General features: G+C 53.9%; 1 protein-coding gene across 4 annotated transcripts in view; it reads left to right on the forward strand.

Annotated features, from left to right (window-relative positions):
- Positions 1-434: 434 nt before the first annotated feature.
- The window catches only part of BCOR (BCL6 corepressor), a 129,509-nt gene continuing 110,692 nt past the window's right edge, over positions 435-19,251 (forward strand). For 3 of the 4 annotated variants that reach the window (XM_017954131.2, XM_017954133.2, XM_017954135.2), the window contains exon 1: positions 435-828. The gene's annotated coding sequence lies outside the window, so the exon portion shown is untranslated. The remainder of the gene's footprint in view (positions 829-19,251) is intronic. The other variant, XM_017954134.2, reaches the window with a different exon arrangement.

Genomic DNA, 19,251 nt, shown 5'->3' on the forward strand with positions numbered 1-19,251 from the left:
GAGTTTCCTGTTACCTGCAAACACTCAAAAAAGAGCTAGAGGTTTTTATTCTTCTTAGGAAGAACAAGGGTTCGGGCTGTTTTCTCTCATCACTTGTCATCAATGATTCTGTCAATCATTTATTCTGACACCCATTCATTCCACAAATATTTATTGAGTGCCTACTATATGCCAGCTACAATGTTACACACCAAATATACAACTCTCAAGCAAACACTGGGTTTTGTAGACAGGTTTGTACTATTGATACCAAGGTATGCACTGTAACATACTTACAGCATGTTTAGCCACCCTGAACTCAAGAGACTTGGGTTCAAATCCTAAGTCACTTACCTAGCTGAGTAACTGAGCTTTCCCTATGCCTCAGTTTCTCACTCTGTAAAGTTTGAGGGCTTGTGAAGAACTTAGCACAGACCATGGGAGTGGGAGCTACCATTATTTAGCACAGTCCTCCCACCCCAGCTCTGCCTGGTGCCACAGTCCACCGCTTGGTGGTATTTCCGAAGCTGGCCAGGCCCTCTGCTGCTGACCCTGGAAATCGGGTCACACTAGACAAGGCTGCATGTGCGGGGAGAAGGCGGGGCGGGGGGGGGGGGGGCTCCTTTGCACGCGGCTGCTCGCGTTTCCCCAAGGCCTCCAGAGAGTCTAAAAACTCACCTCGGAGGAGGGGAAAGAGCGTGAAGTGGCTCTTTCGATCTGAGACACCCCCTCCCGGAGAACTCGCCCCCTCCCCCCAAGCCCAGCGCGGAGTGAAATCTTAGAAGCCGCGGCTGCTGGGTTTGAACGGAATGCCGGAGTCAGTGGAAGACGGAGCTGGTCGGCCCGAAGGTCAGCGAGTTGTTTTGAGTTCTCCTACCCGGAAGGTAGGGGGTGGGGTGGGGAGCAGGGAGTAGAGGACGCCAGGGCCCCCGAGAGACCCCGCGTCAGAGCAAAAATTGTTTGTGCTCCGGAACAGTCAGCTCAGCGGAAGCCGCGACGGGGGCGGGTCACGTGCGGCGGTGGCGGCGCAGCTGGCGGGGGAGCCGGGCTGGGACAAGGGCCGGGCCGGGCGGGGGTGGCGCGGGGCGGCGGCTCTCGCAGCCGAAGGTGGAACTGGCTGACTCTGGGCGCTGGGAGCGAGCGGCTCCCCAAGCCCGGAGCGAGGGAGGCGCGCTAGTTATGGAGGGACCCGTGTGGGAGCCAGGGCGCTCGGAGCTCCGCGTGGTGCGGCACGGGCGGGACAAGGAATCGTGGGGGGGCGGGGGCAGGGACACGGAAGCGGGCTCCCTGGGCGAGAGCGGAACCGACGCGGAGGCTGCGCGGGCGTCTGAACCCCAAGAATGGAGGCGCCGCTCTTGTAGTCGCCGGCCTTGTTTTCTTCTTGAACGCAAATCCCGGAACGACCGGAACCGCCATCCCCGCCTGCGTCCCAGGGGCGCCCCATTACGCATGGGGGAGGGTGCGTCCCGCGGGGCTACTCCGAGAGGGGATCCGTGAGGCCGAGGCCGGGGAGGGCTGCGAGGTGGCTCGCGGGTGTGCGAGCCGGAGCGGGGCTGCACACCACACAGTCTCCCCTTCCCCAGGAAGAGCGGGCTAGGGAAGACGCGGGCTAGCTCTGGGGGCTCCCCAGGACTGTGGGAGCCAGGCGGGGACCGCAAAGCGGGAGGGGGTGCTGCAGAGAAACCATCGACTCCCCACCTGGAAGACATTGGTGGCCTCGTGGCCGGTGGTGAACGGTCTCACGCTTCCCCAAAGTGGCGCGCGCTACTCCAGCGTGGGAGGGAAAGGACACAAACTTGGCCATCTGCCAGAACCCTTGAGGACGCCTGACTTTGGTGTCCCCCCCGCCCCCCGCAGTGGCCCGAAATGTACTCTCCCTCCCATAGTCCACGAGGTTCAAGTCCGAGGCCTGGAAAAGTAGGGTCGCGTGGTCTGGCCTCGGATGGGAAACCCACCCACGTTATTCTCAGGTGCCACGCGGGGAAGGCGCGGAACAGTTTTCTTGCAAAGTTTCCCGCCCCTCACCCCAGTCGAGGAAGGGCGGCTCTTCCGGAGGTGGGGGCGGGGAACGGCCTCGGAGCAGGGAGTGGTGCTAGTTCCTCTTCCCCGCGATCGCTCGGGCAGCCGGCGCGTTCGCGTCCCCAGACGCTGCACCCCAGTTTGCTGCAACGTCTGCTCGGAGTCGCGGCAGCGGGTGCTGCGCGGAGTCTAGGACGACGCGAGACGCCATTTGCATCCCCCCTCCCTCCTGCAGGTTGGCGGGGGCGGCGGTGTCGCCCGCCGCGGAAGCGTATTCCTGGCAGTGACACTGATTAGATGCTGTGTCGATACGTGCACAGAATCGGGGTGGGCCTTCACCTCTCCTCTGCGCACACACTTTCTGTTGGAAAAGTTGCGGGTTTTTCTCCCCTTCTCGCCGCACAGCTGCTGTCTCCAGGGCGGAATTAGGCGACCACGTTTGCTCAGCCCGAAGGAGAGAGAATCGCGCCGGCGCTGGGAGGCCGCCGGGCCCGGGCCGCGAAAATCCAGCCCTGGCTTTGCGTCGAGCTGCTGAGTGCCGCGCTTACGCGCGCGGGGCCAGCCGGGGCCTGGTTTCCATCTGCCCCTTTTGCCTCCGTGTTAAGTTCGCCGGGGAAAACCCAACGATCCGTGCAGAGCCCCTCGGAGGAGAGTCCCCGCCCCACCCCACCCCCAGCCCGATCCCGACCGATGGAAAAAATGACAGTATAGGTTAGAACAGGCTGCCCGCGAGTATTAATGCGGGCGGCCTCCGTTCCCGGTGCTTGGGGAGGATGGGCGCTTCGCCAGGAAACCGCCGAAGGAGGAGCCATGAGGGCCGCCTGCCTCTTCCCGGGCTAGAAAACGTGGATTCTCAGAGGAACCAGACAAATGTGGTCAGACAGCTGCAGGAACTTACCCCATCTAAATACAGGTTGCCCATGTATATTCCAACCAAGATCATTTTTGTTTCAATCTAATATACGTTGAGTCAATTAGAAATACTGTGAGAACTGGTCAAACGATAGATAGGAAACTTGCTCTTTGCCTGGTGTTAAATGTATGCTCAGGAGGTGCGGGGCTGAGCACTACCGGCGCAGCCAGTCTGTGTCCTCAGGAGACAGGGTCCCCTTTGCGTTCCACCTTCAAAGACCTTAATAGAACGCGAAGAGAGGATTTATTTTAGTTGTAGTTTCTATTTGGGGGTTGCTTAATCCTTGCAAACTCCTGCTTGGGGTTGTTGGTAGTTAGTAGTAGATGGTCCTGCGTTTTGGCTTTTACAGTCCACGTTTTTCTCTTGGCTTTTTCTTTTCCTGTGTACACGCTGCTGGGTGCGGGGAGGGGGCTGCCCAGACGTGTGCTGCCGCCGCCTTCGGGCTCTTACTTGCGCACCACGCGGCCTCGGAGGAGGGGAAATGTGAACTCTCCGGGTGGCGCTCGAGAACTGGAATTCTGATATAGGGCTGCGGGTTTGTTCCGGAGGCTGGCTGGGAGCGGCTTGTAGGGGCCGGAGGCTGTGAAGGGGAAGCCCCAGAGGTGACCCTGAGGCCTCAGGAGCAAACCTGGAGGCGCCCGTGTTCTTTGTCTTTCTCGGGGCTGGCAGCTTGGCACGCACAGTCCGATAAGGATCTACTGAGAGCTAGAGCGCACTGCCAGCACATTTCAGTGATTAGGCAAACGCCGGTAGCCACTTAAGGCAAAGGCCATTTGCGTTGTCTTTGAAAAGGAAAAGGCAGCCTCACCTAATGAATTATGGGTGACCCTGGAGAGGCCAAGCAGGGGAGGCCGAGGCCTCCTTAGGCTGTTATACGCCGCAACTCCTCCCCTTTGTGCCAGAGTCCCCATTTCGAAGGTAATGGGAAGCGTTTTGAAATTAGAAGTCTGACGGATTCTGTCTACAGAAGTGGTATTTGCATCTGTGCGTCAGTAAAATGTGGCCAGCCAGCAGCCCAGGGACAAGGCCTGCCGTACGCCAGCCCTGGACCAGTGTTAGACCAAAGTACATCCCAGAGGACATGGCTTTTGGCCAACTCCTCGGAGAACTGATTTAAAGAGGTGGCCTTCAGCCATCAAAAAAGGTGGCCTGGAAGAGTAGGCTGGAGGTCCTGGAAACCGGCGCTCTTCCCCAGGGCTGCAGGGAGAGAGTGGGTAATGTTGCCTGAGCCCTGACGGAACTTGCCATTAATCCAGTCTAAATGAGCACCATTAAAGAGGACTCTCCCTCCTATCCACCACCACACACACAAGCCTTTACGGGAAGGTCTAGTGGAGACAGTTTGAGGGCATTTGGCCTTCACTTTTCAGTGGCCATACAATAGTGTCCTTTCCACCCTGCCAAGACCACTGGCTCCATGTAAACCTCCAGGAACTTTAACCTGGACCTTGTTCTTTACTCCCTCCCCATCCAAAGGGAGTACCAGATTATAGCAACAAGCACATGTAGTATTGTACTGGAGGCAGCGTTCTAAGCGCCTTATGTATGGAGGGAGGCATGTTATCCTCAGAACAGCCCTACGAGGTAGATACTAGTATTGGCCTTGTTTTACAGATGAGGACTCTGAGGTTCCGAACTGTTAAGCGGTTTGCCCAAAGCCGCACAGCTTGGGATAGGGCCTGATTGACCAGAGGGAGAGATAGGGCTGTGTTGCCTCTCTAGCGTTTTATAAAGAAAGTGAGCTGTTTGGGAGGTGTTTCGAGAGGACTGCCTGGACCCCAACCTTCCAAAGGAAAATATGAAGAGATCAGAAGGCCCAACATTTGGCCTTTATTTTGCAAAACAAAGGTCTGTAGAGTTGTACGGCGGCATGTTACTGTGACTCTCCCGCGGCAAGGAAGAGGTCAGGGAAGGCAGTGCAAAGGCCCCCCTGGCCCACCTAGCCGCATAGCATCCGGCGGTCACGTCCGCCGGAGGTGACTGGGGACTGGGGACAGCCGATTGCCGAGGAACTCCTTATCGCCTAGTGTCAGTGCTCCCGGGTGCCGGAGCTAAACGTCCGCTTGCGGGGGCGGCTGGTTCACACCAGTCCCCTGGATCCCGACGCGCCCCAGGGCTCCTCCGGCGGAGCTGGCTAGCTGCCCGGCGGCGGCTCCGAAGCTCCGGGCTCCCCGCCACTTGCCCCGCCAGCCCGGGGCATGAAGCCCCACGGCCCAGGATTGGAGAGCCCAGTTCCTCAGTCCAGGTTGGGACTGCTGGTTCTGGGTTGCTCACGATCACTCTTCCCTCACCCGTCCGGCCGGGGCGCGCGCGGAGACACACAAACACAAACGGCTTCCAAGCGCGCAGCCCGCCTCCCGGGCCTCCGCTATTCCTTCCTCCTCCCCGCTCGGGCGCTTCGGAAGCCCGTGGCGGTTGTGTGCTGCGCGAGGGAAGAGTCCGGGTTGGGGAGACCGCGCTGCCCTCTTCCCCCCAAGGTCTGCGTGCACGCTAGTACCCTTGGGAAGCACAGTCAGGCTTGTGGGTTCCCATCTTAGCGAGAAGTGACGGCTGCTGGCAAGGACCTGTTCGCTCCGTGTTTCGCAATGGCCCGGGGATCATAGGAGAGGGCCGGGCGGTGGGCCTGCGCGTGGATGAGGGTGGCGGTAAATCCCCTCTCCCGCGAAGGTGGCTGAACCTCCGGCCACCGCTAGTAGGGGTCTACCCTGCTCGTCTTGCATTGGCCGCAGCTTGACTCCCCTGCGTGCCGCGGGCCGGTGTGGGTGTCCCCACTCCCTCAGGCCTTTACTTTCAGCTCGCGAAACCCCATGGATCCGCGGCTGGGCTGGGCAGCGCAGACGCCCAGCTGCCCTCGCCAACCCGAGGCCCGGAGGGGGCCAGGCTGGCCTGGGGGCTGGGCGGCCCGGCTGCACTTGTCGGTGTTGAGAGAGGCTCTGTGAGCCCGAGCTGGCCGCCGAGCCGAGGGAGAGAGCGCATCAGTCCGTGCGCCTCCAGGCAGAACACACGCCTTTCCCGGAACCTTGAAACCCAGGGGAGCCGCTGCCATCTTCGCGTGACGAGCAGCGAGACGCCGGTGATTAAGTGTTTCTTTCCGGCTCTCTCCCCGGGTTGCGGGTTGCGGCTCTCCTCCTTTCCATAGGGCTGGAAGAATAAAAACCTGGGGAAAAACCACACACAACTGCGCTCTGGTCTCGATCGCCATGTAAGCACTGGTTTCCTAGGGTGCACCCACGCGGGGCGCTCCCTGCCCCCCTACTCCACGCCTGGCCGGGGGTCGAGGGCTGCATGCCTCGGTTTCCATCCGCTCTAGCTCAAATCTCGGAGTTTAATGGGGAGGGGGGCACTCATTGCTGAAGCCCCCAGACCCCCATTCTCCTTACGCCCCCCCCCCCACACCATGGGGATTAAACCTAAACACATGAATCCCCCACCCACACCCGGGACTAATCCAGCCGCGCCTCCTGGGATTAACTCGGCTCACAGGTCCATAAAACACTTCCGGCACGGCCAGAGGGTCCGTCTGCAGAAACACTTTAAAAATTGTCCTCCCGGGTCTGGAGTCAGAATTGACTGGGTGGAGGGAAGTGAGTAAACAGACAGTTGTAAGAGACAATCCGTGAGGTTTGCAGGCTGTGGAAAGAGCTGCCTAAAATATGGGTTGTCGGGGCTGTCTCCATTAGGAGGGTGGCCCGGGTCCTAGCAGACAGATCCCAGAAAAGGATGCAATATGTTCTAAATGACATTGACCTGGAGGAAGGAGGGTGTAGGCAAGAGCAGGCAGGCTTCACCTGGTTCAGTGAGGAAGACTAGCTTCCAGAAATTTGTGGGGGCGAGTGGCCAGTCTCTTCATCTGTAAAATCAGAACAGTAACACCTACTCTACCCACCTCGGATGGGTTTCTGAGGACCAAAATGTGAAGGCACTTTGTAAATGCCGCTCAACCCTTCCGCTTCACTGTGGTCAATGTTCGGTCTCTCTTAGGTAGAAAAACCAGTGACTTGCTGATTAGAAAACAAAGTAAAAATCAGCCCTTTCTCAAATCTACGCAACAATGTTCGAGATGAAGGGAACCCAAAAGCAACCTAATATTTTTAACCTTCTTTTACATCATTTCAAGATAAGTTTCTGAAGTAATGAGAGAATGTTTGAAATGTTCTAAGAAAAATCTGTCAAAAACTGGGGGTTAATGGGGAAGAAAGGGAGGCTTTAAATTGAGTCAAATCACATTTTAAGAATAAGGCCGGGCGCGGTGGTTCACGCTTGTAATCATAGCACTTTGGGAGGCGAGGTGGGTGGATCACCTGAGGTCAGGAGTTCGAGACCAGCCTGGCCAACATGGCGAAACCCCGTCTCTACTAAAAATACAAAAAATTAGCCGGGCAAGGTGGCGGGCGCCTGTAATCCCAGCTACTGGGGAGGCTGAGGCAGGAGAATTACTTGAACCTGGGAGGCGGAGGTTGCAGTGAGCCGAGATCTTGTCACTTCACTCCAGCCTGGGCAAAAGAGCTAAACTCCATCTCAAAAAAAAAAAAAAAAAAAAAAAGGAGAAAACCGGAAGAAGAATATAAATTCATAGTAGCTTCCTGGCTATATCCCCTTCTGTTAGTCTGGAGAGGAGATGCCCGTTGGTAGCCACTCCTCCAGTCCCAGGACCGAAGGCGGTCTTGACTCAGGTTTGGTCTGCGAGGTACAAGGTGGGTGGTGGCGTCTGGGATGGGGACAGGGAAGAAAGGCGATCATTCTGCTTTAAATGAACATCAGAAGACCCAGGCCTGCTACTGCGTCTTGAAGGCCTGGAGTTGTTAAAACTGTGTGGGAGGGGGTGCCTCCTGACCTCCTTCCTCGCAGATGGGCTCACGCAGCGTGACCGGCCCCAGGTGGTGCCCAGGCGCGCTGGGGATGGAGGCCCAGGCTGCGCGTTCACCCTGCCTCACAGATAGCCGAGCAGGGGCCTCCGGCTGGACCGCCCACCGGCCTTCCTCTCCCTTCCCTGGCCTTGGGGCCTTGGACCAGGGTTAACCCTGGTCCCGCCTCCACGCCACTGCCCTTCGTGCAGCGCCCTCCCCGCCCTGGCTCCCGGCCCAGATCCCGAGGCCTCCCTCGCCCCGCAGTCTCGGTTCTTCCCCCTCGTGATTCATTTAGCAGCGGTGCAGAAAGCCTGTTTACCTCCGCAGCCCTGGGCGACTCGATCTGCGTAAAAAGCCCCAACGCCAGCGCCGACCAGTAGGGGGGGATTGTCCTATAGATTATTTCTCCTGGTTTTTGTTTTTGTTTTTTTTAAACCAGAAGGCTTGGTTGAAGAGGGGGTGGGGTGGCGTGTTGCTGCTGTTTTTTAAAACACCGTATTTGAAAGAAACAAAAGCCACACAAAAGCCGTTTAGGAGGTACCAAGACTGTTTTTACATATAAAAAGTGCAGCGAATACCAAGGGGCCCCCAACAGTGATAAACTAAATGGTTGGCCGATTTCGACAATTAGCAGTTAATCTGTTATCTGCGATCAGCAAACAAGTTTTGAGGCTCGAAGGACACCGAATTCCTGTTTCCAGTCGACAGCGTTGTACTCGAATCCGTTGAGCACATCAGATGCTCCCGGTTTCTCCTAGAGCGAATCCAGCTTTAGCAAACATGGGTTTCCCAGGTTGGAGGACCGACTTGAGCCAGAGAAAATTCTTGGGAAGCTGAGGAGCTTCTGCCTGCATCGCCCCTCGAGCCCGAGCTCGTCTGTTTGGTTCAGATTTCTCCAAATTGGTTTTCATCCCCTGATTTCGCGGACCTCCTAATTTTGAACGTAGTAGGCCTCCGATAGATGTGTACTGAATGGCAGAAACTAAAGTGAGGCCCTCGGCCTGGAAGACGGCCTGACGCACGGCCTCACCCTTGGAACCCCATTCGGGTTCCCAGAGCCCCCGGGCCGCCGCAGCCTGCGCGCAGCTTCGCCCTGCGCGGGCCAGGGCGGGCGGGGGAGGCCAGTAGGCACGAAGCGCCTGGAGCCTGCACGATGATAAATATTGCGCAGACAGCCCATAAATAATTTGCATTATGTTCAGCTGACAACGCGGGGCGATTAATTTTAATAGCTACATATTTGCCTGGGCTGCTGCTTTCGCAGGCCCTGTAATGAAAGGCGAGAGGCCGCCCTGGCTCCGTGCTCGCGGTCCAGGAAGGCAGCCGAGGGTGCGGGAAGGCCCGATGTGGCGTCTCTTCCAGGCAGCCCCCCGGGGAGCCCCTTCCCCTGGGACCCCCTCTCGCCCTCCGTGCCTTGTAGAGGTGAGGTGTGCGCGCACCGCCGGAGCACCCCCGAGGCCTCGAGCAACAGGAGCCACCATAATGACACTGCACATTTGTCTGTGTGGGGAGAGCCACTTGTGGACTGGGAGACCCTCCACGTGGCTTTGTGCCCCACCTGGACCAAGTCCGGTGTTTCAGGTTCCACTTAGGCTGGGAGGGGGGGTGTTTGCCGCCGCCAGTTCGCCAGTGGGCCCAAGCTCGGCCGAGGCTTCTCCGCCCTCCCGGCAGAGGCAAGAGACAAAACAAAGCCCGGCTGCCCACGCGTCCTCTCCGCTCGTGTAGGGTCCTGATTTCTCCCTCCCAGGAGCTGTCCGGCGCTCCGCGGAAGGCCCCCCTAAAATGCTTCCTGAGCTCCTCTATGCAAAGGACTGCACATATAAAGGACGGAAGAAAGGGTCTGGAGGAGCTCTTTAAAAGAGGGGGCAGGGAAGGAAGCGCAGCGAGGAAGGACGCGGCCGCCGCGGTCCCGTTGTGGCCGGGTGCGCGCGTGTGCGTGTCTGTGTGTGCGTTCCGATGACAAAGCCCCGCCGCCGCCAGCAAGCTCCTGGCTGCCAGAGCTCTGGTGGGGGAGGGGAAAGGGAGGAGAGGCGACAGCGCTAGCGTAGGTAGCGGGGAATCGAAGCTTCCCAGGAGAAAGAGTTCATTCATGAGCTGTAGGAGGCCTCCCGGCCCGGCCAGGTGGAGCCTCCTGAAGCCAACACCTGTGTATTTTCCTTTTTTGAAACAGGCAAGCCCATCGATCATTACCATATTTTAATTGCCTTTCGTAAAGGTCATCTCTAATTATGGGTTGCGAGGAGGGTTGGCCAGGAGTCCGTGGCCCTTTATTATCTGTGTGGGTGTCGCCGCAGAGACAATGCGCCCAGCTCTTATCGAAATGCCAATCCGAGGGTGTCCGTGCGCGCCTGCGAGGCGGTCACGACGTGCTGGATCCACGCAGACCAGGCTGCGTGCACAATAAAAGCCAAGCAGGCGGCGGAGGGCCGCGCAGACCCACGGGTTTTCTTTTTAGAAACAGTGGTGCGAAGAGACTTGACAATAATAACACGCAGCAGGATTAAATCAGGGCGGGAATAAGAAAATGTATTTTCGTTTCTAGAATCGCGGACTGTGTTTAACCCATCCGATCCTTCCCTCCCCAGAGCGTTTTGTGCCCACGTGGAGTTTTGCGCAGGGACAGGTGCCGGGCACAGAGTGGCCTGGGACTGCCCGATGATGTTCCAGGGCAGACACGTTATGTTCATATTAATCTCTTCCCTTAATTCAGCATGGTTGTCAGTTACAGTGACGTGAAACATCCTTAACGATGTCTGTTTTACGGGAAACAATACCTGGCTAGTTGAAAAGGAGAAAGCAAACGTTGAGGTTTTTTAACTTTTGAAAGTCTGCATTTCCTTAGTTTTTATCACTTTCAGAAACTCTTGTGGCAAAAGCTTATTGTAACTTTCTCCGAGGGAGAAGAGCAGTGGAGAAGGTAGATGGAGGGTCAGGGGTTCTTGGGAGGATATTTTGGAGATGGAGGGAGGTAGAGATCAGTGAAGAGCTGTGGGTCGGGGGTGGTCAGCAGCCACTCTGAACTTGATTTTCTCAAAGGAGCCTGGCACTTCTGAGCCACGATGCTGTTTCTGGGAGTCCAGCCTGACAAAGCCAGAGGCTGAGGTCAGGAGCCTCGGAGAGTTGGAGAGTTTTGTACTGGTCCTGCTTCCTGCCTGCCCCCACACCTGGCCTCCTGGCCTCACCAGCAGCCAGCTCTGCCCTGAGGAAGGCAGAGCCAGATGACTGGTCCAACCCCCCAGAGACCGCCTGGCTTTCTCCTCCCCTGTAATCATAACCAGATGCACTTAAGCGCCTTTCATCAGAGGAAGCCTAAAGCCCTTTAACAGGCTTCAATAAAAGCCTTCCGAGGGCCTAACCAGCCTGCTCAGCGTTGGGGCCCCTGTGCCCATTTCCCAGCTGAGCCAGCCTGGGGCTGCAGTCAGGGTCTAGCCTCTACCCTGGGGCCCCAGAAGCCAACGAAATCTACTCAACTAAGGCACCCTCTCCAAGCAGGTAAGGTGCCAAGATTCCTGCCAGGTGTGTGGGTGCAGACCTCGTTAACAGGAGGAAAGAAAGGCATGGGAAGGAAGCCAGCAGCTAGTGCCTATCTTAAGGAAGGACAAGAAGGAGCAGCCTGTGAGAAGGAACCAGAGGGGCTAGGAAATACAGCCGGGGTGAAGGGGCAGTGATGATGGAGATATTCAGAAAGGCTCCCATGGTACTTCCACCAACCCAAATTCAGAGGTCAGAGCTGCTGTCCCACTGTGTTGCAATCTGTCTTCCTTACTAAACTGTGAACTCCCCAAGGGGAGGGACTATCTTATTCACCTTTGCAGGCCCAGCCCGGGACCTGGCACAAAATAAGTAATCAAAATGGGAGATCACAAGCTATGATGGAAAACTCTGAATCAAGACACATCTAGGCTTAAGATGGGAGCTCTGCCCCCAGTGGTTGTGTAGCCTATCTGAGCCTCAGTTTCCTTATCTGCAAAATGGGTATCAGAATGCCTACATCAAAAGATTGGAGAAAGATTCGATGAAGTAGTTGCAGGTGAAGTACCAGGAAGATGATAATAAAGTTTTCAATAAATACTGTGCCCTAGCTGGGTGTGGTGGCTCGGGCCTGTAATCCCAGCTACTCTGGAGGCAGAGGTGGGAGGATCGCTTGAGCCCAGGAGGTCGAGGCTGCAGTGAGCTGAGATTGTGCCACTAAGTGACAGAGTGAGACTCTCTCTCAAACAAAACAAAGCAAAACTAGACAGACAGACAGACAGATAGATAGATAATCTTATGCCCTTGCTCTAGAAGGAGTGAAGAGAGGATTTGGGCTGATATTGTTTGAATTGTAAGTAGGAAGGTTTGTGTTACACCCTAGCTAGGCACAGGTCTGGACTGGGATTTGGATCAGAAGAAGGAATTGCTTCTAAACTGTGTGAATTGAAGCCACAGGACCCCACTGCACTGTCCAACAGGGCAAGTAGCCCCAAAGCTGTGACCTTGGGAAGACATGCCAGCCTTGGTCTCAGGCTCTGGGGAAGGGGCAGCTCCTAGACCCTTGGACTCTTCCTGCACAGGGCTGGTTGTGGCTGGGACCTAGTTGTGCACTGCGGGCCAGGCTGCTGGAGATGAGTGGCTGGCAGATAATCCCAGTTGGTGCTGGCTTTCTGTGGTCAAGAGGAGAACTGCCCCTTCAGCCTTGACCTCTGCTCCAGTAATCATGGCTGTATTTTATTTTTGGCCGGTTCATCCTCTGGCATTTGGCAGGGTGGGGAGGGGAAGGAGGGTTGCCTTCATCTCTTTGCTGTTCCTTCTGGTCTGCTCAGTAGCTCCCTACCTCTCACCCCCTCACCCCGCCCCACACAATGTAACCTGGTTTTCTCCCCATTGCAAGCTGCTTGTTCCTGGCTGCTCTGCTTGTTTGAGAGTAGGGGTAAGACCTGGGCTCTCCCCATTCTCCTCCTCGGTCCATCACATTCCAGATATCTTGCAGCCCCTCCTCCGGTCTCCCTGAGCTTGGCACTTCCCCAGGAGGGCAGCCTGAGGGTCAGGGTCCGTGGGCCGCCTGGGCATCAGGGGCCTGTGAGTGCCTGGCTCAGAGAAGGAGGAAAGGGTGGGGGACAGAGGCCAGCTGCACTGCTGCCCATTCCTAGCTTTGTGAATGGAAGCTCATGCATTTGGTGTGTGACACAAGTCTGGTAGTTGGGGTCAGAATGAAAAGGTGTGGGATTTGTGGGGGAATTGGGAAGAAACTGAAGTAAGCTAACAGTTCTTGCATAATTCATCCCTCCCTATCCTTGAGATGAGCACCTTCCAGGAGAGGCAAGAAAAACAAGAGAGAAAAGAAGACAAGAGAAGGGAGAGCAAAACCAGCCTGGTGGAAATGCTTTGCCCCTCTCCTTTCCTGCCTAGGGAACTGGCTCCCTTGTGCAGCCAATGTAGGTCAGGAGGGGACAACAGTTAGGGTCCTTTACCCAGATCCTTCAGGGAAAATGTGAGATCAGATTTGAGGAAGACACAGGTCACTGTCCTACAGGGATTTCAGAAAGAATAAGACATTGTGTTATCAAAGGTGAGGGATTTGGGTTATGATCAGAAATTTCCTTAAAAAAAAGAAAATTCCTGCCCATCACACTTTTGTTTTTAACCCAGTTCACCTTCTTCCATGGATTTAGCAATATGTTATGAAATTGATCTCCCCTATAGCATGTCAGCTGCAAGGGAGCTCAGAAACAATTTAATTCTGCTCCTGGAATCTGTGGGTCCTGAATTTGGTGGAAAGACTCAACAGCTGGAGGCTGGAAGCATCCGGAGGCATCTTCACTTGCATGTCTGGCTGTTGGCTGGGACCTCAGCTGTGTCCCATAGCATGACCACAGGGTTTTCCATGTGGCATGGGCTTCCTCACGGTATAGTGCCTTCGTCTTAAGGGTAGTAGGACTTTAAGTTACAAATCGGCAGCTCAGGGCTCCAGAAAACTGGCATTGCAGTAAATAAGGCGGAAGCTGCATCACCTTCCCCCCACCCGCCCCGAGACGGAGTCTTGCTCTATTGCCCAGGCTGGAGTGCAGTGGCGCCATCTCGGCTCACTGCAACCTCCGCCTTCCGGGTTCAAGAGATTCTCCTGCCTCAGCCTCCTGAGTAGCTGGGATTACAGGCACACACTACCATGCCTGGCTAATTTTTGTATTCTTAGTAGAGACGGGGTTTCAGCATGTTGGTCAGGCTGGTCTCAAACTCCTGACCGCAGGTGATCTGCCCACCTCGGCCTCCCAAAGTGCTGGGATTACAGGTGTGAGCCACCGTGCCCGGCCGCTGCATCACCTTTTCTAATCCACCCTTGAAGTCTATATTCATTGGTTGTGATTGTGGTCACAAACCCACCCAGATTCAAGGGGAAGGGACAGAGACCCTACTTCTCACTTGGGAGGAGAGTCAAAGAACTTGTGTCCATGGCGGGGTGGGGGTGGGAGGTGGGAAGGTGGTAGGGGAAGCCATACCAGGCACCTTTGAGAGCTAAGCTTAATTAGCAGTGGCTCTAAACTAGTCTACATTGTAATAGGGGTTTCTACCCTCAAGAGGCCTCATAAATTATATGGGGAGCAGGGGGACTCAGCTAAAATTAGGCCATGGTAAAAGTAATAGAGCCTATAAAGCAAATATGGATTTTAGGAAAAATAGAAAATATATCGAGACAGCTGTCTCTATGATCTTGTCCAGTGTGGGAAGGACTGAGGGAGAACTGAGTGGTGGGATCGGATGGGTTTCAGGCTCTTCTGCATTGAAAGGGAAGCAGGTAAAAGATTAGCATTCTATCTGCCGCCATCTTTAGCCTACTGTCTTGGGGAAAATCTGGTAACCCTTCATTGCTCCCAACAACATTATTTTCACTATTGCCTTACAAGTCACCTCCCCCTCTACCACCAGTGTACAGCTATCTTTATATGGTACAAAGCTAGGAATGTAGTCAATGCATTTCCTGAAGTGTGTATGGAAAAAAAAAATTAATACTTACTATTTGTGCCCTCCCCGAGGTGTGGTTTTAAATATCCAGCATGGATGGTGTTGTGACTGAAAGGGCCTGGGTACATCTCTAGGGCCCCAGGTTCCCATTATCCTTGTCTCTAACCCCTGAATGGAGAGTTTGACTTCTAATTTCATGCTAGGGGTTTCACAGGCAACATAATTGTATTTGCCTCTGCCTTTGATCTGCTATTTGATCTGCTATTTTATTGTGGTTCGACTAGGAGACAAAGATAGAAACGTGGTGGAAAACATGATTTCGTTTTGCTTGGGAATTGGCAGTTATTATTTTCTGTGGCTCCCTTAACATGACACATCTTCACTAAATCCAAAATCTCATCATTTTCCCATTTTTGAAAATCCAAAAGGCATGTGTACCCTCTGGCCTGCTTTCCTGTTGCCTCCTGAAGATTTCATTTTCAGCAAGACTTTGGGGGCATGACGTTCAGATTTTAGATCTCAATGCAGATTGGAGCCCTGAATTAGTGTAATACACCTGGGTGAACTCTGCCACACCTGCCCCTTTCCTGACCTCACCGCGACTTCCCAGAATGTATCTGGTTCACCCTAGCCTCCCTTGAGGTGATTTTGGGTCTGCAGGGCCAACTCCTATCCTGGGAGTTGCAAACAAAGAAACCCAGATCCAGCAGGTGGGTCAGAACTAAGCGACATTCAGGGGGTGGCCCTTGAAATAAGCTGGCTTCTCAGGCAGGGTCACTGTATTACATTGTACAGTTTGTGTACTGCACAAAGGTCCCCAGCCAAAACACAGACTAGGCTACTGGCAACTCTGTTCTCAGGGCAAAGGAGAAAGAGATTCTGTCTCTGATCCAGAAGAAAAGAGAAGGTGACACAGGACAGACAGGTTAAAAGGGTCTCTTGGGAGCACAATGGATCAGCCTGACTGGGCCAAGCCAGTGTTGACCCAGCATGTTGGCGCAGTAGGCCTATATACACCCTCTTTGTTTTGTTACCTCTCATCTGCAGGTACTGGTTCATAAGTTATTGGGTCCCTCCTAGGCTTTATTTGGAGTATGGGTGGGAGAAGGACAGGAGTGTCACCCTACTTATGTGTCTTGTTTAGCCAGCAAGGTGGGATTTGTTTTTTATTTCATAAATCAAAGGGAGTTTGATTTATGAATATGAAGATTTTAAGGCATGCTGTTCACTGCAGACCGTTATGTACTTAGTGTAGGTGTTTGAGTGTAAGGAGTAAGACCCTAACAGGGCTGGGTGCGGTGGCTCACGCCTGTAATTCACGCCTGTAATTCTAGCACTTTGGGAGGCCGAGGCAGGCGGATCACCTGAGGTTGGGAGTTCGAGACCAGCCTGACCAACTTGGTGAAACCCCATCTCTACCAAAAATACAAAATTAGTTGCGCGTGGTGGTGCGTGCTTGTAATCCTACCTACTCGGGAGGCTGAGGCAGGAGAATCTCTTGAACCCGGAAGGCAGAGGTTGTGGTGAGCCGAGATCGCGCCATTGCACTCCAGCCTGGGCAACAAGAGCGAAACTCCGTCTCAAAAAAAAAAAAAAAACCTAACAGCTGGTACAATAGAGTTTGACATCCTTATAAGCTACCTGTGAACTAAAATTCACACTAATGTGTGATGGATGAGGATAAATTGCATTAAGAAGTGGAGAATCGGCCGGGCGCGATTACACGCCTGTAATCCCAGCACTTTGGGACGCCGAGGTGGGCGGATCACGAGGTCAGGCCATCTAGACCATCCAGGCTAACACAGTGAAACCCCATCTCTATTAAATAAACACAGAAAATTAGCTGGGCGTGATGGCGGGCGCCTGTAGTCCCAGCTACACGGGAGGCTGGGGCAGGAGCTTGCAGTGAGCCGAGATTGGACCGCTGCACTCCAGCCCAGGCGACAGAGTGAGACTCTGTCTCAAAAAACAAAAAAAAAAAAAGTGGAGAATTGGCCTGGCTTGGTAGCTCACACCTGTAATCCTAGCACTTTGGGAGGCCAGGTGGGCAGATTGCTTGAGTGCAGGACTTTGAGACCAGCCAGGGCAACATAACAAAACCCCTTCTCTACCAAAAAATACAAAAATTGGCCGGGCACGGTGGCTCACGCCTGTAATCCCAGCACTTTGGGAGGCTGAGGCGGGCGGATCACGAGGTCAGGGGTTCCAGACCAGCCTGACCAACATGGTGAAACCCCGTCTCTACTAAAAATACAAAAATTAGCCGGGCATGGTGGCATGCACCTGTAATCCCAGCTACTCAGGAGGCTGAGGCAGGAGAATCGCTTGAACCTGGGAGGTGGAGGTTGCAGTGAGCCAAGATCGTGCCACTGCACTCCAGCCTGGGCGACAGAGTGAGATGATGTTTCCAAAAAAAACCCAAAAACAAAGAAACAAAAAACAAAAAACCCCAAAAAACAAACAAACAAAAAATTAGCCGGGCATGGTGGCATGAACCTGTAGTCCAGCTACTCTGGAGGCTGAGGTGGGAGAATCGCTCCAGCCGGAGAGCGAGAGGTCAAGGCTGCAATGAGCCCAGATCGCACTACTGCACTTCGACCTGGGCAACAGAGTGAGACCCTGTCTCAAAAAAAAAAAAACAAAAAACAAACAAAAAAAAAAAAAACAGGGCCGAGTGTGGTGGCTCACACATGTAATCCCAACACTTTGGGAGGCCGAGGTGGGCAGACTGCGTGAGCTCAGGAGTTCACGACCAGCCTGGGCAACATGGTGAAACCCCGTCTCTACTAAAATACAAAAAAAATTAGCCGGGTGAGGCGGAGTGTGCCTGTAGTCTCAGCTACTCAGGAGGCTGAGGCAGGAGAATTGCTTGAACCTGGGAGGTGGAGGCTGCAGTAAGCCGAGATTGTGCCACTGTACTCCAGCCTGGGCAAGAGAGCAAGACGCCATCTAAAAAAAAAAAAAAAAGAGAGAGAGAAAAAAAGTAGAGGATCATCTGAAGAAATTCCAATCAAAATTAACTCCAAAACGGAGCTTTTCTAGTGTCAGTAATGGGCTGGTTGAGGAGGTCTTTGGGAGCCTTCTTTTTGTTGATTGACTGATTTTTTTTTTTTTTCTTTTGAGACAGGGTCTCGCTCTGTCACCCAGGCTGGAGTGCACTGGTGTGATCTCGGCTCACTGCAACCTCTGCCTCCCGGGCTCAAGCAATCCTCCCATGTCAGCCTCCCGAGTAGCTGGGACCACAGGTGTGCACCATCACACCTGACTAAGTTTTGTATTTTTATTAGAGACGGGTCTCACCATGTTGCCTAAGCTGGTTTTGGACTCCTGAGCCTAAGTGATCCCTCCACCTCGGCCTCCCAAAGTGCTGGGATTACAGGCATGAGCCACTGTGCCTGGCCTGTATTTCTTTACAAAGTCACACTTGCCCAAAGTTTATGAAGCCAAATAGTATGTAAAGGCCTGGTACAAAAAAGCAGTCCCCTGTGGGCACCTCCCTCTTTACCTGTTTCTTCTGGTAGATACTATCACCATCATATTTCTAAATAATATATAGATGTGGCCTTCTTTCAAGTAATTCATGCCAGCTGGGTGAGGTGGCTCATGCTTATAATGCTAGCATTTTGAAAGACTGACGTGGAGGCAGGACTGCTTGAGGATAGGAGTTCGAGACCAGCCCGGGCAACACAGTGAGACACTGTCTCAATAAAACATAAAAAAGGTGCCGGGTGTGTTGGTACATGCTTGTAGTCAAAGCTACATGGGAGGCTGAGGCAAGAGGATCGTGTGAGCCCAGGAATTGAAGGCTGCAGTGAGCTCGCACCACTGCACTCCAGCCTGGGCAGCCAAGCAAGATACAGTCTCAAGAAAGAAAAAAAAAAAGTAGGCTGGGTGTGGTGGCTTACCCCTGTAATCCCAGCACTTTGGGATGTCAAGGCAGGTGGATCACTTCAGGTCAGGAGTTCAAGACCAGCCTGGCCAACTTGGCAAAACCCTGTCTCTACTAAAACTAGAAAAATTAGCTGGGTGTGGTGGCGCACGCCGGTAATCCCAGCTACTTGGGGAGTCTAAGGCATGAGAATTGCTTGAACCCAGGAGGTGGAAGTTGCAGTGAGCTGAGATTGCGCCACTGCACTCCAGTCCAGCTTGGTTGCCGGAGTGAGAGTCGGTCTCTCAAAAAAAAAAAAAAAAAAAAAAAGGAAAAAAAAAGTAATCCATGTCAACCATCTGATCGTGGAGGGGGATTTCAGATCTCTGTACCATACTTTCCCTTCTCCATTCTTGCCATAGCACTAGAGCACAGTGTCTTACTAAATTCATATCCAGTGTTTACTTTGTAACCACGTATATATCATTCATTGCTGAGCCAAATGAGCTTCAGTGATTGCAGTTCCTTTCTTGTAAGATTTTCTTTTTCCTGGAGTTAGTAATTGCCTCATTTTTATATTTGCCTAATTTTCTTTGACCTATGACTACTTTCCCCATACTTTCCAACCTCTGTACAATTAATCTCAGGACAATTTTCTGCATGTCCAAATCTTGAAGACCATCTGC

Source organism: Papio anubis, chromosome X (genome assembly GCF_008728515.1).
Source record: "Papio anubis isolate 15944 chromosome X, Panubis1.0, whole genome shotgun sequence".
In the NCBI taxonomy this organism is placed as follows: Eukaryota; Metazoa; Chordata; class Mammalia; order Primates; family Cercopithecidae; genus Papio; species Papio anubis.